This window comes from Quercus robur, chromosome 2 (genome assembly GCF_932294415.1).
Source record: "Quercus robur chromosome 2, dhQueRobu3.1, whole genome shotgun sequence".
NCBI lineage: Eukaryota > Viridiplantae > Streptophyta > Magnoliopsida > Fagales > Fagaceae > Quercus > Quercus robur.
The window spans coordinates 34527394-34543110 of NC_065535.1; positions in this window are offsets into that span (position 1 = coordinate 34527394).

A 15717-nucleotide genomic window follows, 5' to 3' on the forward strand; every position below is an offset into this window, starting at 1 on the left:
GCTGTCGATATCAACTAGCTAATCATTTATGTTCTACTCACAATCACATATCTCCCATCGATCAGATGAGTCCCGCCAAAGACATCGTGCCCTTTCACCTGGCCTGGCATTGCATAGACTCACGCGTCATCCTAGATTTATTCTCGTAAATTATGACTTGAATTTTATTAATTACCCTTCTTAGATCTAACAACTCACGGGGCCGTAATCTTCTTTTATGATGAAAAAAAATACGGAAACAACTTTTGCCACAATCCCTGATTGTGGATGGTAAAAAAAAAAAGTTGTGAATTTATAAAAAAAATGATAAATAACTACTTACAATCTATCATATATTAAAATTGTTGACAAAAATTGTGACATAAAAGTTGTACTCCTAAAGAAGATTGACAATGCATTGAGTTGATTTTTATTTGAGGCAAGTTGTTTTTAAAATAAGGATATCTTTTGAAGCACAGTGAGTTATATTAAATATAATGACATTATCCATTTATGTTGTTTAGGGTTATATATTTTTCATTTTTATTTTATTTTATTTATAGAATGGACTCACTCCATTGGATTTCAACTCAATAAAATAAGTTAGACGGTACCAAACATTAAGTATTAACAAAAAAATTACTCAAAAAAAAAAAAAGTATTAACAAAAAAGAATATAACCATATATAAATGTTTGTTGAAAGCTCACACGTACGTGTACGTGTGAATGACCTCTATTAACCTATAAATGTCAGTACTCTTCCTAGGGGAGTTAATATACATTTAACAAAACAATTGATCTTAACAATGGTTTAATTTTGGAGAAGTTAGGGTTTGCCAAACCTACTTAATAAGAACTTCTTGAGATTTGGGATTAGTGAAAATGTATTAATAAGAACAAAAAAATAAAGGGTTCAAATGATAACTCAATGGTAATGACATCTTTTGTAGTATCCATTTATTTACTTTTTTTAAAAAAAATTATTAATACAATATAATGATATTTTAATGTGATTTGAACAAGCTTACATATTCACAAGCAACACTAATCAAAATTAGCTATCAATGATATGGATTATAATCACATGACTAACTATTACAAAATACAAACTAAACTCACAAACTCTTACAAATAACACCTATTTTATATTTACAAAGAAATTAAAAATCTCTCACAAACACGAACTTACTCAAATTCAAATATGCCTAAAACAAACTCTGAATACTAATTCGAATTATTAAGTCTTTTCCACATGAGAGACCTCTTGGGTCAAAACTATTAAATCTATCACTTTGTAGTCTATATATAAGGTTTCAATACCTGGCTTTTTTAAAAATAAATACTTTCAAATTACTTCTTTTTACAAAAAATAATAATAATAATAAAATATTCATTCGAAATATATAAAAATAAAAAATAAAAAACCAAACCAAATCAAAATATTATTTTAAGGAAAGTTCCAACATATTTTATTCTCTTCGGAATTTAACCACAAACCCTTTATGAAGAATAAAAAGATATCTAACCATTTGTAATATTACTTCTCCTTTAAACAACATAAAAATTAAGTTTTCTGTGGCTAGGAAAAAAAACGTTCCCACCGTCCAAAAAATAAATTTCAAATCAAAATTTGAGAAAAAAATATATATAAAAAGATTTTTATTTAGAGCTTAAAGCTAATGGCATTGCCTGCCCCTTAGGTAGATAAACTAAACCTATTTTCATAATAAGAAAAAATAGTGTATATCACTCACCGGATTCATCCTTGCATGGCCAAACGATTGCAAAATTAATTGGATGAATTGAAGGATAATGGTGGTTGTAGGGACACGATTCTCAAACGGCCCAACAAGGACATTGGGCTCGCACGTGAAGGATCCCTCACAATAAGATTTGTAGAGAGTGGGCTTGAAAGGCTAGCGTTTGGTCACAGGGCGTTGGGTCAGACCGAACTTTAGGGAAACTCAGATAAGAAAAGGCTTCAGCCTGGATAGCCAAGCCCTACAGCTTTGTAACTTGAGGGATTGGACTCCTCGGATCATGTCCGAGGAGCACTAATGCCTTTCTCCGGTTACCCGGCGGTGGATTTTTCGTGGTGGTGTACATATATTATCCGGGCATTCTCATCCCTGGAGTTTTTTTTTTTAGGAAGTGAGATGGGCCCTCCCCTTCTAATTAGTTTACCTTTCCTTTTATACTAGCCTACGTTTGCTGTCCCTCGTCCACGTGTAGGGTCAACTTTTCCAGGACTGATATTTGTCCCGTCAATCTAATCCCAGAATTGTTGGGGATGGTTAATAAAGCCTCAAAATCAGGTTCTGTTAGGTGCAGAGTCTTATCAGTGAAGGGTATTAAGGACAACTTCCCTGAGATATTTTCTGATCTCTAGAGTTTACCCGTATGCCACTTTCATCAATGAGACTTTGGGTCTGCCGAGAACAGCTACCCGTATGTCACTTTCATCAATGAGACTTTGGGTCTGCCGAGGACCAAGCTGTCCTCGGCTGTATCCCCGTGCCATTTTGAGCTTCTTATCTTTGAGCTTGGGCCATGGCCTTCTTCGGCTTGGGCCTGTGGACTCCCCATAAGCAAGCGGGTCGGGCCCATAAATTATTGGGCCCCACAGTGGTATATCCAAGTTAAAATTGTACCGTTCAAAATTGTATTTTACAACATAAACAGAGATCAAACAACATTAATACTATGAATGAATAATGTGGTTTAATTTTGTGAAAGAATAACTGACTTGATGAGGCTTTCCTAAATAATGTTTGAAACAAGTTTCAGAAGTTCATAAAACGAGGACAAATTAAATTGTCTTAAACAATTACTATATGGCTTTCTCAAAATAATTACTATATGGGATATAGTTTTGTCAGGATCGCTTATGCTAAGTAGTTTTAGCCACTAAACAAATATTCAAGGTGTGTCGTATATATAGAATAAAAAAGTGATAGATTGGTTGTGTGTGTTTAGTATTTTTTTCGTGAGTGACCTCTTGGCTTTTTAAGTAGTTTCCACATGAGAAACCTCTTAGCTTTTTTAGTAAACTATTAAAACAATATTATTATTTTTGTGTGTGTTCTAATAAGTATTACTGTTTACTCAAAAAAAAAAAAAATTTATTCAAGGTGTTGATAATTGACCATCTTAAAAGTAATCATCGAGCTAGGTGCCACACTTAGTGCTCCTTATCTACCATTAGAGAACCATACTCCATTAATTAGTCAAAAGATGAAAGCTGATAAGCGATCACTTCTAAATAAATTATAGAAGTATATAAATATATATATATATATATATATATTTCAAAGCTTATATAATTTAAGGGTATGATAATCTAAACCTAAATATTGTTTCAATTATACAAAATTAAAGCATATTGATTAAAAAGGTAAAAATCTTCAGCTCATATTATACCCTGGGTACAACCGTTCAAGGTGTGGTTCTATTTAAATGGGTTGATATTTAATTTGTTATTTTTTAAAAGCTCATGATTTCTAATATATAAAGAAAAACTCTCGTAAATTAATTATTTAATTTTAAAACTATTAGTTTTTTTTTTTAGGCCTTCTAGATGTAATTTTTCTAAAAAGAAATTAAAAAAAAAGGAAAAAGAAATCAATTTATTTTCCTTTTAATTTAGGAGTTTAAAGACATTAGCTTTCTTCTGGACTTCAGGTCTTTTTTGTGACTAGTACGGTGGTACCGCAAGTCATTTGTCCTAGCCTAGATATGTACCTTTTGCTTTAATTAATTAACTAAGAAAATAGAAGATATATATTAAGGGAATACTTATGCTTAATACTTTAGAACGGTACGGATTTGATTATACTATGTAGTACCCCATCTTGTTAGTCACTAATCACTTGTGGATCATCCCACGTTCGTGAAGTCCTAGGGCTTTTGGTATGTTTGTCTACACAGAAGGCCCTGTATTCGAGAGCAAGAAAAACTCTTCTAAGAACACACACTTTGTCAAAATTTACACATTTGTCAACTTGTGACTGAATTACATTATTTACACATAAAACCACAACGGTACCTGTTGAAAACTATTTAAAACATGTACAGTTGTAATGATGTGTGCGACAAAATGTGTGCCTGTGAACTTTTTGAGACGCGAAACCTGATAAGCCAACCAATGAAAAAACATTTGTTTGGATTACACGTTTCTTTGAAAAAACGATACCCTGGTACCCCAGTCTCCAGCATTATTTTAAGCCTTCCATTGTGAATTTTTTAGTCTTTTGTGATTCCTGTGGGCTCAAAATGAGATCTTAAAGTAGACAGAATTGTTAATTATGGCATCAGAGACTCGGTGTCATTGTAGACTTGGTAGTACCGGGAAGGGAAGCTGTGTCTAATGACAAAAATTCTGCTGGGAAGGATTGCACTATATGACATGTTCCCACTACGTCAAGTAATCTTAACTGTTTTATTATACTTTTTATTTTAAGTTCTTCTGCTACGGTCATAAAAAATAAGAGAAAATAAATAAGAGAAAAAAGAGATTACAGCCACCACAACTCACAACAAGCTTATATTTGTGAACATACATTTACGTAGGTTATGATGTGTGAGTTATATTACTATGGTAGTAGAAAAATAAAGAGTGATTAAAAGAAATAAGATTGTGATAATTAGAATCTTGCTTGAGTGAGATACAAGCTGACCAAATTATTGACCTAATCATGCTCAAGCAAAGTATAGGTTAAGAACATGCCAAATTTCTGACCTGATCACAGTGCTCGAACTAAGTATAGGCGAACTGGCTAATACATGCCAAAAAATTTTCCTGACCTTGCTCAAGCAAAATACAGGTGAAATCTCTGGCTTGAGATTTCTAATAAGTTAGCTCGTGCAATAAAAGTCGTACGTGCTCAAGCGAGATGGGACATCTTTAATTAGTTTATTTATTTATAAAAGTTGATATCTTAGAGCATGATTGAAAAAAAGAGGTATATCCTTGTAAAATATAATATTTTGATAGAATAAATCATTCATATAAAACTCTTAGTTAAAAAACTAAAAATGATGTTTCATATTTTGGGAGATCTTATTATATTTCTAATTAAAATAAATGTACACATAATTATTATCCTAGAGATTTTCAAATATCACATTTTGAAAATCTAGAATGTCGACTAATATATTAGGTAACTAAACACTGCAAGAAGCAATACCTCTTCATGGTCTTGCTTTTTCGCAAGTCTAGCTGAAAGAGCCAAGCATGTAACAAATTAAGTTAAAAGTTGTGTGGACATTACTGTTGTTACCATGAGTCCAAGTCATTGTTTCCATCAATCACTATCGAATCTCCACTTTGGCTCCCTCTAGTCAAAACGTAAACGTACCCAAACAGTCTCTCATGGAGGGCCGGTGCATAATGCATTATGGTTTGAGTCTGGTCAAAAAAGTAAACTTCACCTCACACAAGCTAACAAAGTAATAGTCAATTACCCTACGAACTTGGACCTCACCTCACACAAGCTAACAAATATATAGTCAATTACCCTACGAAACTTGCTCGGCTAGGCAGTCATTTTCTTAATAGTTCTTAGGACCACGTCATGTAGGGTATTTGGTTAGAGATGTGGAAAAGTGGGAGGATAAAAAATAATAGGAAGATAGAAAATATTTTAATTTCTCTCCTTTTTGTTTGATTATGAGTAAAAAAATGGAGAGATAGAAAAAGTGAGTTTATATAAATTTACTCATATACTATTGTTAAAAAATGATGTCCAATTAATACAAAAAATTGACAAACAACTAAAAAAACAATCACCCAATTTATTAAAAAATAAAAATCATATCTAGTTAAACCCAAAAAAAAAAAAAGAAAAAAAAAAAAAACAAAACAACTATCACACCCATAGCCCAAGGAAAACAAAAGCAAAAGACAAAAAAGGAACGTCCAGCAAAAAAAGAAAAAAAGAAAAAAAAGAAATGAACTAGACATGAACATTTTGGTCCATTTATAAGCCACCTTATTTTCTTCCTTTAGTTTTCTCTCCATTTTAGATAGAAAATTTTTTGGTGGGTCTGAGAAGAAAACACCTAAATCCCATCATTTATTTTTCTTCTTTTCTATCAAACCAAACATAGTCAAAAATGTTTTCCTTTCCATTTTCTCTCCAAAGTTTTCCATCCACCCTATTTTACCTCCAAACAAACATACCCTTAGTTTGATAATACGTATGATTGTGATTGATAAACTATCACTTTCACATAGATCGATAACTAATTAATTTACAAGTTTTTTTAATATTTGATAATTATATGATAGATTTTCAACTTATATAGTATTTACTCTATGATAACTACTCTTTATTTTCAAATTAAAATACTAATTAAATTTGTGGTATAACTAAAATTTAAATTCCAAATCTCTTATTCGATGTTAAAAAAATATTTTTATAAGTTGTGCTAGCCTAACCATCCCACACCAATCCGCAAGTTAAAAAGAAAAGAAAATTGCAAGTTACATATTCTTGAAAATAACAACCCCTAGATGAGTCTCAGCTCATGCTCATCAACTGTTTATGATGATATCAATATGACAAATCATTACAATCTGATGCGATCAACCGACTTCCCCTTTTTGTTTCATATTTTATATTTTAATACAAAGTGATTTTTTTTTGTCCATATTAATTGACTACTCATCAAACATGGGATATTAGAGAAAGACCCTTTCCCATTGGCTACTCGTCTCTTTCGAACCTTCATTAGCCGAAAAATGCGATTTTTAATTATTTTTCCAAACAAAATAATCATTTCACTTGGAAAAGGACCCAAAACAAACGAGGAATAAATAATGGCCATTAAGAGAAACTAAACAAAACCATAATGAAACTAAAACAAATATAATAATAACAAATTGATCCACAATTATATAATAATTTAGTTTAGGCTTAGCAGACAAAGCAAGTATTTATTATGGGTCGCGTGGTTAAAGAGTTTATTTCATAGGATCTTGTGCAAGATTCTGCTGTCTAATTCAAACTCTTTCTGAAAGCAGCTCTTCTCAGGACCTTGACATGCTACCCATTATTTACTCCTTAATTTGATTGTCAAGAACAATAAATTAAATTAATATTACTTCAAAAAAAGAATAATAGATTATTAATAATATTAATAGAAAAATCAAACTTTATCTTTTATAAAATGTTATATATAGTTGCAAAAAGGACATGATGAGAATGAGATCCGTCTGATCAAAAAAAAAAAAAAAAAAAAGAGAATGAGATCCGTTTATCATGAGTGGTGATCTTTCCTTTAACTTATGTTTTTGGACATGTATTTTTGTACAGGCACGCTATTAGCATACAAAAATATATTAAATTATTAACTAAATTGACATTAATTGTAGTCAAACAAACAATATGAACCATAAGAAATTTTACATTATTTTGGGATAAAATTTTCTTCTAAATCGGTTAGGAGAAATCTCCTCAAAACTATTAAGTGATTTATGTACAAGTAAATAATTGTAGGGTCTCAATTTGGAGTCCAAGCCCAAAATATATGGAGTTTTGGTCCAATGAATCCGATACAATGAATTTGTAGAGAATGGACCAAAGAACTAAGTCCTAACGAATTGGACAACGGCTAGTATTGAACTAAATGACAGTCAAACACAAATAAGAGATGTTGATATTAATGGACTTTCAGTCCAAGGAGGCCACAATTATCGTATATTGATCATAGTTGGCTACTAAGACAGTTTAGATTGTTACAGTGTTCTCTCTTTCTATTTTTCGATCCCACCTCCAGGAAGAGTTTTCTACCTTATATATCCTCTTTGGTGTCACCTTTACCCTCCACTTGTTGATTATCTGAACCCCCACTTGAGTACTTGTCCCATCAGCCACCTTCCCTAGCACTCTGTGAGTAGCAGTAGCAAATGTGGCACTGTTTAGAGGTCTTCTCCACATCAATACGGCCAGTAAAGTAACTGTTGTGCATTTAATACGGTAGTGTCAGCCTTCTCTTAGATATTTTTAGGTTCTCTTCCTTTTCTCATGCCCATGAAGCACGTTTCTATCATTGAACCTTCTTGGCAGACCACTTTAATTGTTGGGTTATATGTTTTGAACCATATTCACTAAGTCCGAGGAGTATGTACTCCTCGGACAGCCACTCATTTGCTCTCCACTTATAGGTCTTGGTTTGAGAATTTCTCATCATTAGTAGTTTCTCTTCGAACCTGTTTATCCATTCGGATAAAGCCCAAGGCCCAATATGTGATCTTGGGCCCTTACTCCTACAATAATCATGTAGTGAATTGGTAGAACTTTTTATAAAAATAATTAATTGAGAGGAAAATCACGTCATTGGTTTCGTTCACTATATATTAAATTGACTTAAATCAAATATTATCTCTAAACTATATTTTTTTACAATTTTTTATTATGAATGAAACTATTCTTGAAAAAATGGCAACATGGTGGATGTGGTAACGTCAAAGAGTGAGTTTATACTTCCATGATTCCGTCTGTCTTAAGGTAACTGTCTTATTCTCTTGATAAATGGACTTTCATATTCCTCATCAATTCTTCTTCCATTTGTAATTTTTTTTAAAAAAAAATTCTTCAATAAGGTTGTTAAATTGACTAAAAAGTCAATTTAGCAATGAATACCTTAAAAATGTATTCTACAAAAATGTATTCTACTGCAAAGAAGGCAAACTTAAAAAATTTTAAGTTTGAGCTATAGTGAGCTGTTAGAGATAGCTCAAAATAAAAACTAATTTTTTAATATGGGGTGTTAAAAAAATAGTATTTTAATGTGTTGATTTTTGTGTTTGCTGTTTATTGTGTTGGGTATATTATTTTATTGTATTGTTTATATTATTTTAATATATTGAATGTTAAAATAAAATCTTTGATGTTATGTATATTATAAAGTGATGTGTTAAAATAAATAAAGTAGTATTTTAAATTACTAAAAACTATATTTTTTTAGCAACCTTGCTGTGACTTTATGATTTGGGCCATCACACACACACATACACACAATTTTTTTGGATAATTAAATAATTACAACAATAAGGTAGAAAGGATTCAAACCCTAATTCTCTTAATAAAAAAATTTAGAAAAGAAAAAAGAAAAGAAACAAACTATACCTCTGAGACTTTGAGATACAAGACTCATGGCCATCACACACATTTAAATACTCTCTCATTTGTGTATTCTAACATGTGTGTATACTCAATGGCAGCCACAAGGGCCCTAGAGTTTTCTTTAGAGGTTGGAATCTTAACCGCTATTCTTGGTGACTCAAAGATTATTATCAACTTGCTCAAAGAAGATAATGAATCTCTTGCACCATACAGACACTTGATCTCTGATCCCAAAATGTTTGCAAAATCCTTCAATTTACTTGTCATGTATGTTGCGTAAAATATTCTATTTTAAGACATTTGTCCCACTTTTTATGTCTCACTTTGTGTTCCATTAATCATAACATGTAATGTATTCGATTTTTTCTATAAAATAATCAAAATTTAAAATAAAAATAAATTAATTAATTAAATACATGGCATATTATAATTAGTGAAGCATAAAATGTGTCATAAAAAGTGTGATAGAGATTTTAAATTCACAGATAATCTTCTAAAAAATCATAGAGAAGTGTTTGACATTTGGATTTACATAATTGCAGCACTGACTACTGAATGCAAACAAAATTACAATTATGTTGGCAATAAAACTTTCGGTCAAACGGGGAGAGAGGGAGAGAGGTCAAACGACAATAATGGTGGAGACTGGAGACTGGAGAGGAAAAAAGGGGTAGAAAAATGTCACATCAAAGAGGTAAAAATTTCAGTGAGAAAAACTTTGCAAAAAGTGAATTTGGTAGTTGACAATTGAAATACCAAATTGTATGGCAATCCGAGTTTGGTAATTGAAGTAATGCATTGCAAAAAGTGCCAAAAAGACACAAACTTCACCACCAAATTTGATGGTTCAAGAAATGAATAATTTCATGAGCCAAACCCACTTTAGTATTTTGATATTTTCCCTCCTCATATGTGGCAACCCGGTAACATGTCACTATATAATTGCACATCAAATACCTTCGGATTTTTTCGTGAGTGCTAAAAATGTAACTCAGGATGCTCATGTTATCACAAGTCGTGTGAACATGTTCTGTACACAATCTTTGCACCTTGGATTGAAAGACAATTAGACAAACAACTCATTATTGCATCAGCATGTAAAAATAATAATCATGGTGTTCTAATTAATTTTCATGTGTTTTATCTTCAGATATAATGATTCACTGGATAAGTGCTTATTCGATATTGTAGGCAGTTTTTGGCTCGTTTGCACAGTTCACATTGTGGAGCCTAGCCATTCAGCGAGCCACTTTGAAATGGTTTAGATTGGGAGGAGGCCTACAAAATTATTGAGAATGTACATTGAGTAATGACTAGTCTTGAATTTGTATAAATATATTAAAAACTAGTTGAGCTCAAGTGGTAAGAACTATGAATGGAACTGACAAAAACAAGTTTTCAATATGAAAACATTTTGAGTCCAGTTAGATTTTTATTAAGTTTAATAGTTGCTACAGTACTGCACAAAATTATAACTTGATGAAGTCAATTTGTACCTCTCATGTTAAGATTTATCTCAATCACGGTCAGACTCTCACTTAGGGTGAATTTAGTTGTGCTTTTTGAAAGAAAGTAACAGTTTTAATAAATACGATTTGAAATTGGATCTTTTTAAAAAGTATAGTATTTGATAAAAAATATTTAAAAAATACTTTTTGAAAAAACTAAATATTTAATTAGCAGTAATACTTAATAAATAAATAAATATATATATATATATAGTTTCACCAACCACAAAAGTGTAATTTTATTTTTCTACCCATACACTGCCAAACGCCACCGGAATATTTGATTTGTTTGTTTTGCTTTTTTTTTTTTTTTTTTTTTTTTTTTTTTTTTTTTTTTGGTGAGTACTAAAAAGTAATTTAAGAAATAAGATGCTCAATTAGAACTTAGCACAAGTCGTGTGAACTAGTTTTGTACACGTAGAAGCTTTGTCCCTTAGATTGAAAATGAAGAGCCTATAATTATTGCATCAGCATGTAAAAATAATAATCATGGTGATTCTAGTTCATTTACATGTGCTTTATCTTTAGACATAATGATTCATTGGATCAGTACCTAGTCGATACTGTAGGCAGTTTGGCCCCTTTGCACAGTTCACATTTTGCAGCCTGGCTATTCAGTCACATCAAAATGGTTCTGCAGAATGGGGAGGCCTACAAAAGTATAGATATGTTTTTTGAATAAAGAAAATATTGAATTTGTGTAAAGATATTAAAAACTATTAATTTGAGTTCAAGTGGTCAGCACTACGATTGAATGGAATTGACAAATACAAATTTTCAATCTTGAGTCCACTTATATATTTTTATTAAGTTTAATAATTGCTATAGATAGAGTACTGCACAACTTAGAACTTGATGAAGTCAATTTTTATCTCTCATGGCCGGTTACGATTTATCTCTATCATTGATCAGAGTCGGACCACCACTTATATGCTACCAAAGTGATCTCTACAGAAGCTAAGCTACCTGGCTTCGACTCAATCAGAAGATATTCATGACCATACAATTTTTTTTTTCTTTTTCTTTTTTGGCTGAATAAACAAAAATATTTTTTTGAATATTTGAGGTACATATTTGCAGTTTTTCTTTCATGTTCCTATGTTCGTTTGCTTGCTTGTCTGTGGTAATCTTTTCTTTTATTAGTTGAGCAAGGCAAGTGATGAAAATGGTGGTAATGGACAAGCTTACAAAGATGTTGATAATTTATCCATCACCACTTGATAGGGTCGATCTTTCTTTACGCTTAAATATGGAACAGACCAAACTCTTCCTTCTTTTTTTTTTTTTTTTTTTTCCTCCTCCTACAAAAAAGGAAAAAATAAAAAGAAGTTTAGATAAACAATAAATTTCACAACTAATAAATTATAATTTATGTACAATAAAAATGATATCAACAGTAATTTCAAATAAAACTGATATTAAACTAATCATAATCTATTACCTCAAATATAGTGAAAAAATATATATATAAAATTTGATGGGTAAGCAGAATGGTTGAAAAAACTAAAAACAATTGGGAGGTGAATTGAGGATGATTCACCATAGTGGTACAAGAAAATGGCTCATTATCTAGTAAGGGTGGTGGGGTTGCTTTGGTGAACTAGAAATAGTGTGAATCAAGCAAGTGGGGTATTTGGGGCGGTTTGTGGGACTATAGGAGGTTGGGCTGCTTCGTCCCACATACATTAATGTAATGTATTATAACATCATTTTCAACCCTTCTCATAATATCCATATCTATGCCTTTTTTTTAAACAAGAAACATTCTAGATTATAATAGGGAAGAGAAGATTAATTTACTAAAATTGATGATGACTTGCAGAAACCTTCTAGAGATTCATATAGATAGAGAGAGAATGAGGCACAACCAAGGTTGATAATGACATGTCTCCTCACACAACCCAAGTTGTCCTTTCTTTTTTTTTTTTTTTTTCTTTTTTTCTTTAGCTATCTTATGGTTTTGTTAGATCTTACCTTAATGATATAAGAGACATAAGGAGTCATGATTACTTGTGGGGTTTATTCCTTTTGTCTGTTCTTGTCCTATTTTCAATAATTTAATTAAGACAACAAAAATCTTTGACATTTGTGATATGGGGACCATGCACAATGTGAGGCTTTTGTTTTCTTAGTTAAGTAACACTACGTGGAGTAACCAACTTCAATTCTCTCTAATAATAGCAACATGTTAAGAAATTTAAAACCAAGGGAGGCTTGATCAGTTTCTTTTGTTTTTTTAAGTTCAGAAAGTTCTGTTTTATTCCTATGTTGTTCCCTTGTTACTTTGTTTGAAAATTGGATAACATATTCTACCATTAAAAGTTGCATATAGAGCCTGGATTTTATTTTTGTTTAATGGTATGTTACACATGTCAAGTGAGTTTTGAACTTATGATCTCATTCTTTGTATTTTCTCAGTAGAGAAAGAAGTGTCATTTAAGTTAAAACTTATTGAAACGGAACTTGGTATTTTAAGAAAATTAAGACCTATAAAAGAGTTCTTTATTTATCAATTGTATATCCAAATTAAATTTAGATATTTTATTTATTATAATTTGATAATTGGGGAGAGAAAATTTGAACCCTTGAAGGATATCTCTATTAGAATACCAGAAATTGATGAAGTGTCAATTGAACTATAAGACTTTTAGCATTATAAATTTTAGTTTTAAATGGTGAAAAAAAGTGTCTTTTGGTGAAGATAGCATCAAACAGATCCAAAAAAAAAACTATTGTATATGTGCCACTGCCATGAAGAAAACGGATTGCTTTAAGTGTTCGATATCCAAAGCATTCTCATTGCGAAATTTAAACCATACTCTTGTAGAGTTCACACAATCAAAGAAATCTTACAATTTTTATCAGGAAATCTATTCTTAAGATGAAATTGTGAATATTAAAATGAAGCAAAGAATACAATTACTAGTTGTTTGATACGTGCTTTATCACCAATTAAAATAGTGACGTCCAAGCATCTTGAAGAAGTCTAGTATATCAAAAGGCTACTCTTTCTAAGTTAAGTAAAACCAGACACATTTAGTCTTGACAAAATTGAACCTAGATCCCTTAACCTGACTCAAACTTGAGGAAAATACCTGACTCAAGTAATTTTATTATACTTATAATTATGGTGAGAGCACATTGTCATTATATAACGCTTACTTTGAGTCCTGTAGTGCATACACGTGATGTGTAAAATCCAACATTTATTGTTAAAGAAAATATGATACATGGCTTAAATAATTTGAAAGAAATAATAAAATGACAAAGTTTGACTATAAACTTAGTTATGCCAATAATCAAGTGTTTAAATTTCAAGTTTTTGTAATTTAAAATTATACATAAAAAATAAGTTTATGAATCAAATAATAAATTACATCCGATTAACACGAAATTTGATATGTGTGTAAAGAATATAAATAACATGCAATCTTAGATTTTTAAAATATATAATTATGTTAATTTTTTTAGTTGGAGTTGTAGCCTTAGGCCAAACTTTGTGCGTAATATTCTTTTATACGCGTGCACACATGGAAGGTGTACCATAGCTTGCTTGAGTTGCATCATATTGTCCCTTCTATGAATAGTTGCAAATGGAGAGATCTATCATTAAATCTTTTAATACATGCTAATACTCATTGTTAAAGTGGCTTCTCTCATCGCTATTTCAGCGATCAAACTTTTCCTTGTTGAGATCAACACAGCTTCTTTATTTAGTTGTCTTGCGATCCTCTTTGTTTCAAATAAAATTACCTTCTTACGTCACAATTTATATTTTATATATTATAGTTTATTGTATATATGATGTCACCTTATTTAAACTTCTTAATGACCTAGATCCTCTTTAAAATTTATAATATTATATTACTTCCTCCGTCTTAATTTGTTTGTCCTGTTTGAAAAATAAATCTTTTTAAGAAAACATCATTAATTATATTGTTTGCCTTATAAAAATGTATAAGTTTACAAAAATACTATTAAATAAATTTATCAGCTTTAAAAAAAAAAAAAAAAAACTATTCTTAATGAGACAACTAAAAAGGTGCCCCAATTAAATTGATTTTTTTAAATATTAGTTAGTTTTCTTTTCAAATAGTTTTGAAAATAAAGTAGGAATATAATAGGAACATTAGTAAACTAATAATTTTTATTTTTAGAAATAAGACAATATTTTAGGACATTCTAAAATGAAATAAAGGACAAACAAACTGAGACGGAGGTAATATATATAAAGGAGATTTTCCTTTAAATGCCTAACTTGTTTTTTGAGCTGAAGGTGATAAAATTAAAACAAAACTATTGTCATACTCACAATAGCATGACAAGACTACTTTGATGTTGGGCAATTGTCAAGTGTCAACCATGAGTTCTTTGACATGCCTGTTAGACAATCTAATGGTTCTTCTTCTTCCTTTTCTTCTTCTTCTTCTCAGTAATGAATCAATACATCCTTTTGTTTGTTTTTCTTTTCTGGATGAGTATATCATACAGTTAGTTAGCTTATTCATTGTCATGCGTTACCTAATTTGGACATCATATGCCCTAATCTTTTCAATGACAAAACGTTGTGGACGGGTTTATACCATCACAAAAACAAAAATAAGAAAGAACATATCAAGAGTTATGTGCATGAGGGTTTTTTGTTTGTTTGTGAGATAGATGCTTTGAGACTTGAAGCAACAAACGCATTATTAAGGGGAAGGTTTGTTTAAAACATAAAAAAGAAGGACAAAAAATAATAGAAGCTGAGTTAGCACCAAACCTCGAAAAGGGATACGAACTTAGGAGTTTGCATTATGGTCATCTTGAAAGAAAAAAATTAGAGTGTCACTCTGACCCCTTGAAGTGCCAATAAGAACACAAAGAGGTCGCTTCGGCACTTCAAGGTCTTTTTGAAATGCCGATCGGCCTTACCCCTTGGATTTTTAATTTTTTTGTCTTTTTAGGTTTTTCCCAATTTTATTCCAATTTTAAAGAATAATAATTGGTTTCTTTTATAAATAATAATAATGGTTTTTTTTTTTATTCGACTTGACTTTTCTTTGAATAATAATGATTCCAATTAAGAAAGGATCTCCCAAATTACCAACTTTATTTTTTA